Below are 13,470 nucleotides of genomic sequence, written 5' to 3'. Positions count from 1 at the left end.
TGAGCCTGGTATGGGATATTCCTTGGGCCTCTTGGAGTCTGCTGTCCCAACTCTGTCCCTCCAAACTCTTTGTGCATCCCCCACATCCATTCACTGGTGGGTGGCTTCAAAGGCAGAAAAGGCCTTGACTGTACAAGCTCTGCTCAGCAAAAAATAAAACATCCCTGTGTTATCAATACTGCTTCCAGCACAAATTTAAAAACACAGCCAACTGTGAGGAAAAGTAACTCATACCCAGTCAAAACTGGCATAACTTAAGGGGGAAAAAAAAGATAATCATTCTGGCAAATAACATGTGCCTTCTTAATTGTAATGAAATTTATTTTCCCCTGTAACAAGAACAGCAACAAGAAGAAGTTACAGGAAAAGAGACAAGGAAATTAAATTGAAAAGTTATGTTAAACATAATTAATGTTGTGACATAAACTGACAAAAGCCAGGAAATTGAAACCTAAGGCTGACACTCTAGCTATAATGTTCTCTGTTTTTCCATTACATGACTTAAAACCACAGTTATAGCCTTAACTTTGAATTTCCTGTCTGTTGTCAGTTTGTGTCACAACCTTCATATTCCTTAAACATTGGGTGAATTGAATTGTATATTACTCTTTAATTGAAATGAGAATCAACAGTAAAATTAGAACCTTTTGAAAATAGTTTTGGAAAAAACCTGCGTGAGTTTTAAGTTGTCCATGTCTTGCATTTGAACTTTACCACACGTTTTCTCTAAATGAAATTAGCACTAAATCTTAATTTCCCACTAAACTATGAAAATAAACATTTTCTGTTTTCAAACACAGGTATTTAATTTATAAACTACAAAATAGATCTCTAGGAGAAAGCATTAAAATCTATTTTTGTTGGAGAAATAGTTTTTCTTAATCATAATTGTTATTTATTGTATCTGCAAATCCACCTCGTATTATAATTTTACTTTTTGATGCAGGACAAATCGGTGACAGCAAATGTATCTGTGGAGTTTGACATATGACAGTAAATGCTCTGCTTGGGCATCAGTTTCTTTGTATAAATAAGATCATAATTTTCAGGCAAAAATTATTACTGTTGCGACAATTCAAAGCTGCAGAGGCAGAAGAAATGTTTCTAAACAACATCAGCAGTTTCAAGAACTACAAAAACTCAAGAATGTGTTTATAATGTATTCTATTTCCTTCCTTCAGAGAACTAGAAAAAATAAAACCAAATTAATTCCTAACATATATCTTAACATCCTATTTTGTTCCAAAGGCTTGTGGTTTTCCAATCTCTTTGTAGATACTTGGTTAACACACAGAAATGATAATTTAAAAGATAAAGAACATCACTTTGTTGAGCTACACTACAGACTGCATTTACAACTCTTTGGTACAGGTATATATATTTTCTAATAAAATCTCAAAGATTTTAAGCATACTGAGGCAACCTAATCCTTATTTACTGTCAAAATATTTACTTTCCATTCTAAAAGTAGTATAAAGTAACAAAGTAATGATGTTGTCTGTGTAAGAGAAGGAAATCAGCTGAAGGGATGTTATTAGCTTTAATTCAGCCAGTGAAGAGATAGGAAATAGCATATTAGAAATCTCTTTTGCAAGCCAGTGACATTGCATGTGAGGAAGCAAGATTATTTCATATATGATTAAAGGGACACATTTATTTAGTGAATTCATTGGAATTACACCAAGAATCTTTCTTTGGGAATAATTTTACCTGGTGCTGCAGATCATTCTCTGGTATAAATCCCTCAGGCTACTTTGGCTTGATTTATGACTCCTAGCAATGAGGCTCATTGTTCCAAAAGAGCAAAAATTTTGTTCCTCGGGAAGAACTGCCAAGAAAAGCAAAGGAGCCTTAATTGTAGCATTTGATAAATTCATATTTTCTCTAAATTTATTTAGATAGTCAATCCTCTTTAAACAAACATTTTCTGAATGCCTAAAGCATGTTATACATATTTTAAACAGTGTCCTACTACATACGATACGGTGCTATAAATTAATATATTTCCTGAGGAAAAAGTACCTCTTTGACCTCAAGGCAAATTCATTCACATCAAATCTCTGCACATGCAAAGGACTCCTCCACACAAGGTGTGCTTAATAAGCAGGCAAGTTTAACAAGATGGTCCAGGGTTCACCTACCCCGAGCACACCTAGAGCCAAGGATGAGTCTCTCTGTAAATCTCCTCATTACCTAAATGAACACACATGCCATTTGGCCTGGGCCTGGCTCCTGGATGCTGAATTCCAGGACCATTCTCCTCAGAAGAGGATCAGGAGCAGAGTGAATGCAGAAATAAATTAAGAAAACAATGAGGTAGGTGCACTGTCTCTCAGCTTGTTGGAGCTCACAGAATAAACTCCGTACACGGCCATGGGGGAAGGATGATACTGGCCAGTGCAAACTCAACCTGCCCCTTGGGCTGCCTGGAGCATCAGTGGAAAAAGACAAACATTAGCAGCTCTCCTCATGCACAGAAATCATCAAAACAAGTTAGCTGGCTTACTAAAGGTGGCAGCTCATCTCTTTTGTCTTAAAGGCAGGTCAAGGCGCCAGGCTCAGATGCACACGATACAAATCCCACCTTAGGTAACTGAAAATATACTTTTTTTTCCCCCTCCAAATGTAAGTAATTTAAAATCAAATGTGCAGAATTTGTGACTGTTTATCTCTTCCTGGTTTTATCTTTCTAAGTTGTATTCTTTGATACATATCATAAGAAGACTCCAACTCTTTATCTGTTTTAAGTACTGCCCTTGTGGAAACTGATATGGGTACAGACTAAGCAAATGGCTCATTTAAAACAGCAGCTGCAGTGTATGAGAACAGGCTTTCTCCAGTCTGAAACAGAGTTACCTTTGATTTTGCATTAAGGCCATAACTGATTTATATGTAAAACCTATGCTTTTTCTCCCTACAGGCTGCTGGTTGGTTGGATAACCTGCTCTTTCACCATCTTTGCAAATCTTGCATGTGCAGTAAAGATTTTTGGCAATAGTTTAGAGGCTTCCTCCCCCACAACTTCTTATGAACTCCATCTGGCCAGAATGAAGGAATCTAAGTTGAACAGTACATCAAATCCCCAAGTGATATACTCCTAAATCCATTGTTTCTTGTGATGTTTCAAAGAATTATGTTTGAGTAAGGAAATTGAGAGCTTAGTAATATATTGATAATTAACACAGCAGATGTTGTATAAGTGTAGGTTGAAATAGCATTTCTCTCTGAAAAGAAAATAAGTACATTGAGCAATAATAGAAACATTTTAGTGACACTATTTCAGGTATTTTTAAAATAGTTTAGTCATTTATAAATAGCTGATTTCATGTCTGAAAGAAAAATATCCAACAGTCTTCACAGTCTGCTCTTTGGATTTGGTTTGGTTTTTTTTTCCCCCCTGTCTTATTTCATTTAAGTTCAAAATGAATCCATATTTTCTGTGATTTATTGGGTAACATTGTAAGAAAGGCAAGACAGTAACCTCGGGCAAACCATATGCAGTGAACAGGTTCCAGAGACATTTTATTACTTTCTACCAGTGGTAGGTTAGCACTGGCAGGCTTCCTTCTGAATAGGTTACAACTGCTATCAGATACATCTGTTCAGCATTTTACTGCAAAGGGATGTAATGCCAAAACAATGCTGAACTTGGATTGCCCATTTCCTGAGATTACTGCTCTCAAAAAAGTTCACAGAAAGCCTTTGTCTCTGTAATTTTAACATCTGACAAACAAAACCTGAAACAATATTTTAATTTCATGCATTATTCGTAAACTTCTGCAGAAAATATAACTATAATTAGTATAATCACTATCATCTGCCAGCAGAGAAAAGAGGTTCCAGAAATCATTTATGCTGGTTAATTTGCAGGATTTTTGTGGTTGTTATTTTATTTTAATGAGGAAAACCTACTTAACTATGTTCTAACCTTGCCAGTTAGATCTGTCTTGTCCATTTTGTATCCTTTTCTAATGGAAAAATCACTTAGATTTTATACCATAAAGTTTTGTTATTTTCAATAATGTTTTTACAGGAATTTTATTTTGTAACTGGTAGTCTTAATAGAGACTTTCTACTCTGTTTCCAAAATGCAAGCCTGTTCAGACTTATCATGTACACCCCAGACAGTTCACAGGTAATGAGACAACAACAACAACAAAAATTCACAATACAGAAAATTCATCACATTAAAACTCAATCTCACTACTTTTTTTTTTCCTGAATATTAATGTTGTCCAATATCTATACACAACCACAACAAGAAGAGGCTACTCTGGATGAGATGGAGGTGAAGCCTGTAGTTCATCAGCAAGATAAATGTCAGCTCCGGAACACATTCTCCCACTGCCTTTTGCTTGTTTCCTTTCTGCAGATTCAGTGGTGCAACAGAAAAGTGTAGGGTCCTGTATTTGTGTAAATGTGTATTCAGTAATCCATGCTCAGCCTTGTGCCTGGCCATGGTTGGGGACATGGAGCTGTGGAGCTTTGTATCTACCAGAGTTTGGCTACTGGTAATGCCCTATACTAATAATTTAATGGGAAACCATGAAATCCCTTCCTTCTCTAGTGCCAACTGCACTTCTCAGCTTGGGGCCACCTGCAAACCTGCTGGGAATGCACTGGATATCCCTGTGTCACTGATAAGGACATCAAGGAGCCCTGAGGGACACCACTCCTCACCAGCCTCAGCCTGGACAGACACACTGACCACAGCCCCAGCTGCATCCATCCAGCTCGTGTGCAAAATGCTCAGAAAACGGGATGGAAAACAGCTGAAGAATGATCAGAGCAACAATCTTGCTTTCATATTTCTGCCTTAATCCTGTGACCAAACAGAAGTGAACTGATGACTGAAGTAGATGAAAAATTACTTACAGATAAAGCTGAGTCATTTTTCAAGGCACAATACACTTATTTGTTTCAGCAGTGTTTTCAGTGTTAAATTTACCACTGGAGAACAAGCAACTCCACTCACTTTTATAGAGACGACAGAAGATTTTTATATTCCTGTGTCTATCAGAGATTGAATGTGGCATTTACACTTTTTATCTCTTGTTATTCCTCTGTACCAGGTTTTCCTGGAAGGGTGGGAAATATAAGACATGGCCAAAAATATCAAATTTAGATATTATTAGATATGTTTCTTATTAATGTCACTTTTAATAGTTAGGACTATGAGGTTTGATGAAGACAGTTCTTACTGAACTTTCAGAGATATAAGAAGGACTATAATTATTGTTTTTGTAAGTGCAACGTCTTAGATTTTTACAAAAATTTCCAGCTCACTCTGCTTTAAAGGAAATTTTTGTGATCCAAAGATTCAACAGTTCCATAATAACTCCAATTAAGCATCAACTCTTTTCAAAAATATTCTGCTAGCCCACACGTGTGTGATGATGTGTATCTGCTGGAACAGCTGACAGAGTTTCCATCATGCCTGGAAATGAAGCCTCAAGTTTATAACCCCTCAAACTCTCAAAAGCCAGGGACAAGCTATTTTACTTATATCCTGAAACAGCAAAAGGAATTGAACAATCTTCTTTTCCAATTCCACCTATATAACACAAACAGGAAGCCAGGTCAGTTTTATCTGAAATCTACACTGAATGTATAACTTAGCACTTTCCTCTTCTCACTATATAAAATTTCTCAAGATTACACCCAGAACTAATGCATAGAGAAGACCCACTTTTCAATAGATTTGTCTTTGTTCTTTTCAGAGATAATAGCATTTTTGTGCTAAATAATTTTTAATTTCCATAGGCCTCTAGAGAAGCGAAACAGGAAAATGCTGCATGAGGTACTTACTGTGCTGTTCCAATAATAACAATCAGATTAAGCAAGAGACAGGATCCAGAAAGCTACTAAGACTGTAGTGAAAGAGCCATCCAATTGTTTTTCTTTGTGGAAATAAATATGCCTGAAACCAGTATGTATTATCCTAGTCTTATGAAGTAGCTGAGATGATAATTTAATTTATGTCCATCTCTGTTATATGTTTCAAAGGTGTTTTCCTTGACAAATAGAATTCTTAAAACTGATCTAGTTGTCACAGCATTCTGCAGAACCACTGCAGCTGATCCATGTGAGAAAAGGGGTTAGAACACATTTCTTAGAGCAGATTTCTAATGAATTACCATGTGTTGACTGATAGCTGAGCAAACTCAGAGTTACTTGAATTTCTTTACCACCGTGACTATATTAACCCCTGATTCCACTATCCAATGGAGTCAAAGCTGGAACTATATTTTTTCTACCAGGTATATAAATATCACTCTCTGAATCAAAGTCAATACCTATTTAATAACAGCCCCTGAAAAGCTCAAATTCAGTCTGCTTCTACTGCAGCTGAAGAAACATCCAGGAAGGAGATTGTTTTTTGCTTTCCTGTGAGAAAATGTCCACAAATCTTCAACACTATAATTACTGGTAAAATCACAATTAACACCTTCAGCTTCTTTCTAAATCAGTGAAACTCAAAGTTAATATTGAGGGAAACATATTAAGCAGGCATTAAATCATAAAGAAATGACTTGTGCTTGAGCATATACTCCCAATGTTTTTCTGAAGGCTTGATTTCTGCACATCTTGGCCTCAGATTTTCATTAGGTCAGGGCCTGCAATATTTCAGTCAATTTTGCACTGCTCAACTCAGCTCCTAATTGGTAGCACTCACCTGTATTCCAGTCCAGAGCCACTCTTACTCATAAAGTTGGGATGAAAACCAGACCATGCTCCACTCTGAGCTACACAATTGTTCATAAGCGAAGGGACAGTGATAGTCCTGCAGCCTCCAGATGGGAGCAGCAAAACAAAGAGGGTACCCTGAACCACTCAATGCTGCAAGTAGTGACCAAAGCCTAAAAGAAACTAACCCCAAAATGCTCAAAATGCAACAAGAAGTGGTACTGGAATGGCTGAAATTACATTAGTAACTTGTGTTACTGTACATTGATTCATGCTGAAAAATACATAGGTGTTCTACCCTGGCTGCAAATTCTGGAAATATGCCTTTTTGTTTGTTCTGTGGGAAATTTAGAAGTAGTTTTATCTTTTGCATCACAAGCTGAAATGCTTTCCACAGCAGCAAAAGAATATTTGGCAACAGCACACTCTAAATTTTAGGTTTAAATGCCGGATTTGTTGAAAGTTCAATCTTGTGTGTTGAGGAAGGAAGTAATAAATTCTATATATGACCAGACATGGACCTAGTATCCTATAGGGCAGTCTGATTTATTGTATATATTTTTGATTTCTGTCTTTTCATAAACAGTGATTATCTTAATGTTAAGCAGAACACTTTGTGAGTGAAACAGACCAACTGACAGGAGACTGCTCTAATCTCAGCCACTGGACAAGCTGTGAATAGATGCTCAAATCTCAGTGCAGCTACATTTACTTTCCCCTGCTAAGTATAAACCTGTTTGGTATTCACTGCAGCTGGTGTTACTAGAATGATGCTAATGATAGTTTATCTGCTTCCCACTCTTGCATAGCTCAATTCGTATATTTAAATCAATGATGCCAAAAAGAAAATTGTACAATATATCCCTGGTCAAAAGTTAACCTTCAGTTCTGGCATCACCCACTTGAACATAGAAAAATATTCCACCCTTTGGCAGATGAAACTGCTGTCATAAACTCCCATATAGATGCCTTCATTATTTTCTCAGTCATTGACTTTTATTCCACAACAAAACTGTTTTCTGTTCTTTCAAACAAGAGGTTGGTTTTGTTGCTTTTATTTCCCCTCCTCTTTAATAGCAAAACAACCTTGTTGCCTTATAGAGTATATTACTTACAGAGATTCAATTTTCATTATTCATTTCAACAACTCTGAACAGTCTCATGAACTCCAGGACCACTAAGTATTTGTCGAAAATTGCCATCTGTTTCCTCCAGCTCACTTTTCCTACTCTCAGTCTTCTCTCTCTCTCAAGAAACCAGAAGTTTCTCACCCACCTCAATGCCCTGTCACTGACAGGGATCTTCCCACAACAAAATCCCTCTCCAGCATCTCAACCAACTCTACATCATCGAATGACAAATTAAAAAAAAAAAAAGTATTTGTCATTAAACTGGATTTTCATGTTAAGTTTGGTGAGATACAGAATTCTTCCAGTAATGTAGTAATGTCATTATTACTGGATAAAGACACAGAAGGAATGAATAGAGACCTAATTTTCTAGGATTCTTTGTAGTGCCACTCCAGGTCCAGGACATCACAGAGCTGAACCATTCAAGTGCACAAAAGTGCTTGGTGAGGCCTGGGCTTCATAAGCAGAACCTTACTGGACTTTCAGAGATAGAAGAAGGACTCCATTCCTCCATTTCAAATTGTGCTGCCCTCAGCACAGAACCCAAAATCCTCCACAAAACACCACTGCATGGTCCCCCAGCTTGAATCACGAGGCCAATATCCAAACAAGTAAAACAATGGGGAAAGAGATAGGTTAATGTTCTCAATTCAAATTGTTAGACCAGTGAAATTCTTGTCAATCCTCTTCTTGATGAAATCCAGACCCACCTGTTAGTCCCATACCCCCTTGTACAAGCATCCATGGAGAGAGATGAGCAAATCATTAGCACTGCACCACTGATAGGACCTGGAGCTTAAATACAATCATTTAATTCATGAGAAAAATGCTACAAATCTGTTGTTAAAGCACTAAAGATATTGCTCTACAATATAAGCCCAGCAAGTGTTACATGCCCTGTCATGTGGTTAATATTAATTTTATGCCTGTAAGGTTCCTAAAATTAAAAAATAAACAAACAAAAAAAGTTTGTGCCATTTACAACTGTAATTTTACATAACCCTCCTGCATTCTGTTACAATTTCAATGTTGATTACATCCCCAACACACAAGAAAGCTACAGAGTTACAACACACAATTTATTTACAAAAGACAAGTTTATGGAAATATGTATTTATAGTCTAGCAGTTTAGCAAATTTTTGCTCATTCAACTTGCTGAAATGAATAATATTATGCAATACAGTGAAAAAAGAATTATTAATTCACCACCATGATTGATTACTGAGAAAAAGAAGGCAAAGAAATAAATAATTGCATCCACACCAGTAAATTTTCATGATAATTTTGCAAGGCTGTATTATGCAGTAATATTAACACAATTTGTAGTAAATCAATTTCCTACTCTTCCCATTAAATTAAAGTTACTGAAGTCAAATATTTTCTTGACTTACATGTAATGACATACTGGATGACAAGGATTTAATAATTTTTTATATGTATACACCACCAAGTATCTTCACTATTTTTCCACAGTATGTGTTCCACTGTTGTGAAATAAATTTGATTTGTCTCCAACTGTAAAATTAGTGTTTAAAAAAACAATTAGATGTGGATAATAAGCCATAGAGAAAAAAGGAAATTAAAATCTCTTTCAGTTATGTATCTCTACTCAAGTAAACTTGACCAAGATAGCTTTTCTAATACTAATTCCTGTTTCTCCCTTCATTCCCTCAAATGTCCATCTCTCTTCTCAAATATAGTACAGTGGCACATGTTTGATTTCAAATTATTTAGTTTCATCTAACAATTGAGAAAGACTGATTTCCACTTTAAATTTCATGTTCTCTAAGTTCTGGTATTCATTTTTTTGGAAAAAAAAATCTTTTATTTAAAATATCCAATCTTATATAACCCTAATTAAATAACTGAAGTTAAATATGAGAAAGCTCATGGAAAGCATCAATATAAAGAACAAAATACCAAAAAATACAAATTTTTACAAGGATGTAGAGTATCAAATAGTTTACCATGAAAATGTATCCTTTGAATGACATTTGGAATCTGGGATTCCAGCCAAAAGGAAAAGGCTTTTAGGTTATGTTGTTTCAAGATCAAAAGACCAGAAGTTTTCTATAATTTATCAAGTAAGAGCCAACAGATTTACAGTATAGTTTTTCTTGTCCTTTCAACCTTCAAGAAAATATTAAGCCAAAAGACAACAGGAACAGTCTAGAAAAAATGTATAATGTAATAAATATATTAGAGATATTAAACTACTTCATAATATTTATTTTACTGAATTATCTTGTGGATTATCAGAAAATAGGTAGCTCAAGCACACAGTGGTGCCTTGATAATTTATTATATTTCTATTCAGAGAGACACCTTTAGGAGTGCTAATGCAGCTAAGTATTTGGGGATATTTAATTTTACGTTGTACAACATTTTTTTCATCTTGAAAATGGTGACATGAAAAATAAAATTAAAAGTGCAGATGCATAAAACTCAGGTCCACTTTTGTGGCTTCATTGGCCTGGACTTATGTATCCTTTTAATTTTCATACATTAGTTCATGTGGTTATACATTCGTTCAATGCAAATAAACACAAATGGAATTTAGGACCCCTTATTCTTTCATATGCTTCCAAGATAACACAGAAATCCATGCTAGCATAGGTGAATGAGGATTTCATAATTTTTTGGGGGTCTGTTTTCACATATTTTTTTCTTAGTAGACTGAGGAATGCTCTGTTAAAGGTTTATATTCCTCCACCCAAAATTTATATATATGCATCTATGCTAAGTTTAACCTTCTCTCTTGAAGGTTAGACTTTCTTGACAGTGAAGAAATCATCAGCCAGCAAGATCCAACTTCTTTTTAGACATAATAGCAAAGTCATGAGAAGTCTTGGTCTTAAAAAATGTTAGTGTAATACCTTTTTATTAATAACAAGAGCTTTAAAAACAATAACTAGGCAAGAAAGAAAAAACTACAAGTAACTTTTCCATGTCAGCACATGTGCTACAGTAGTTTTAAATACCTTCTTTTGCTAGTTAACATCATTTTTACTCCCTAACACAGCTACAGATGGATTTGTCAGTCAAGAAATATCCTTTGTACCTGATGACAAGGCTCAAGGCTAAAGCTGAGAATCAGCAATAAGAAGTGACACAAGGGCTGGAGCTTGAGCAAAGGGGAACCTGCTGTGGCCACTTTGCCATTCCTGGTGAGCACAGGTGATGGTGTACACTGCACAGAGCAAGAACACACCATTTCCATACAGGATTGGAGTGTTTCAAATGGACAGCTCAAGAACAAGTGGCGTGATCTGACCCCGACTGTCTTGGGGGATGTGCAAATTTGGCACCCGTGGTGAAGCAGCAAGAAACGCAGATTTTCCTATGTGTTAAGGTTTTAAGCTCTCAGGTTTGAAATGTAAATGATGGTCCACAGGAGTGATCAATGAGATTCTGAGTCTTTCACAGACTACTCTGTTCCTACTTTCTCTCTTTCCTGCCCAAACTCCTTTTGGATCTCAGAAGCAGGATGATGGCAACTTCTGTATTTAGAATGGGAATCAAGCACTAATGAGCCATAATAATACATATTTTGCATATTTTGCTTGGATTTATTTTTTGTGCATGCCTGTATTTTTTTAAAATAAAATGCTGATCTGAAAAACAAGTTCATAGTGAAGATAATTATGATAGGTTTTTGAACATTAATCCCATACAGGTAGGTTAGAAAAAGATTTCTCCCTGCAGTACTGTCTTTACCTTGACAGCAGGCTCTAATTCTTCATGTGCAATTGTCATTTATGTTAATGAAACCCCTACCAGTACTTTTCTGCATTAAATATATGTGTGCTGAAGAAAACACCAGCATACCCGGAATTTTAATTTAGAAATACAAATTAGCCCATTTATGCCAGATGATGCCATCAAACCAGCCTACTAAAAGCACAGAATTACTTACCCTAAGTCCAGGATGTCACAAAACATACCTCAGGTATTAAGCTACATTCATTTAAGTCCTAGTTCAGTAATTTTAAAATGGCATGGCTATTTAATCATACCTTAGGCTGGAAAAACCAAGGTTTGCAAAATTCAACTCTGTGTTAAAAGATGTGATAGAGCTATCAGAACTTTGGCCACTGTTCTTACAATTCTGTTGGAGCAAGAGCAGACTTTGCAAAAAAAAAAATCAATAAGGTTTTGGCTGTACATTTATGGAATGGGCATCTGAGAGTAAAGGGAAATGAGCTGCAGTGCTGGAGAGCAGCTGAGGAGTGCTAAAATACTTGGATTTTGCTCAAAGCCTCTCTGCCTTCTTTTATATGTGCATGGGAGACCCCATGTCATGCTGGAATATAGAAAAAAAATACCTGGTCTTGAAACATATCTCCTGCTACATAATAGGGAAAAAAAATCTATAAATATCTATCTATATATAGAGATAGATTTATGTACCATTTATGTATATTTATAATACATTTATGTACCAGCCAATCAGTTTAGCCAAGGAGGAGAATCTTGAAGGAAAAAAAGTTCACTAAAAAGAATTACATCCTGCCTTCTCATGTTTCATTTAAACTTTGTTATCTCACACTTCTATGCTTTACTCAAAAAAAAAACCAACCCAACCAAACAGATGTACTGAAGCCCTTTTAGACCTTGTTAGGACTTTTTAAATGTCATTCTAAAGGGTAAAAGGCAACAGGGCTATTGACTAGTGAATGCAGTGCTCTGTGTCTTTGTTGCATCATTTTTACTCTTTTAGTTACAGTTCCTCTGGTATCTGTATTTGGTATAAACTCAGAATGAGTGATAGATACACTCACCAGACTTTAAAAAAGCCACAGGCTGAATCAGGCAATCATTCTGTGCTCATTCTTTTCATGTACAAGTGGATGAATCAAACCTAGTAGTAAAAGAGACAGCAAAGGAACTATCTATTCTACCTGCAAATGTAGAAAATACCTACTCATCCTAAAATGAAATAGAAAACAATTGCCATATTAAAGAATAGTAAAGTTCCATAGTGCTAAAAATAACACTCTTCTTCCACAGGTCATTCTTTGGCTTTTCTTTTTACACTTATTTTCTAATAATGGAATGTGCATTTTGAGACTGTAGAAGAATTAAAAAAAAAAAAATAAGACCAGTAAGAATAGTTTGAAATTTCCTTTCCATCTAAAAGGCATGAACACACACACAAACAAGCAAAAACAGATCACCACCTGATGTTTGGTATGAGAAGTCTTTTAAAATAGTGAGAAGCCTAGTAGGTCTTCTAACTTTCTCTTTTATTAAGATAATGTTCTACTTCTTACTCCTATGTTTTGCTCCTTTTTTTCCCTCCAAGGTTCAATTCATCCAAAATACTAACAGCGCCTTTGTGTGTCTGAACTTTTCAAAAAGCATCAGAGTTGGATAATGCCTTCTCTGCCATATCTGTGGTATGTTTATGTCTAGATGTAAAATCCCATCAAATAGGTATTAATACTCAGGTATTGAAAATTCTGACAAATATATAGATGATATAGATGGTATAGATATAGATAGATATAGACAGATATAGATAGATATAGATATAGACAGATATAAAGCACCTGTGCAGTGTTTGAGGTTAGCTGGAGACCTAATTTAATTAGAAATTTCTCCTATTACAGCAAATTTTATAGAGAATAAGCAACAAGGAAGGATCTTTCA

This window comes from Agelaius tricolor, unplaced genomic scaffold (genome assembly GCF_023055355.1).
Source record: "Agelaius tricolor isolate 1412-34295 unplaced genomic scaffold, bAgeTri1.0.p SCAF_9, whole genome shotgun sequence".
In the NCBI taxonomy this organism is placed as follows: Eukaryota; Metazoa; Chordata; class Aves; order Passeriformes; family Icteridae; genus Agelaius; species Agelaius tricolor.
Note: the sequence above shows the minus strand (reverse complement) of the source record.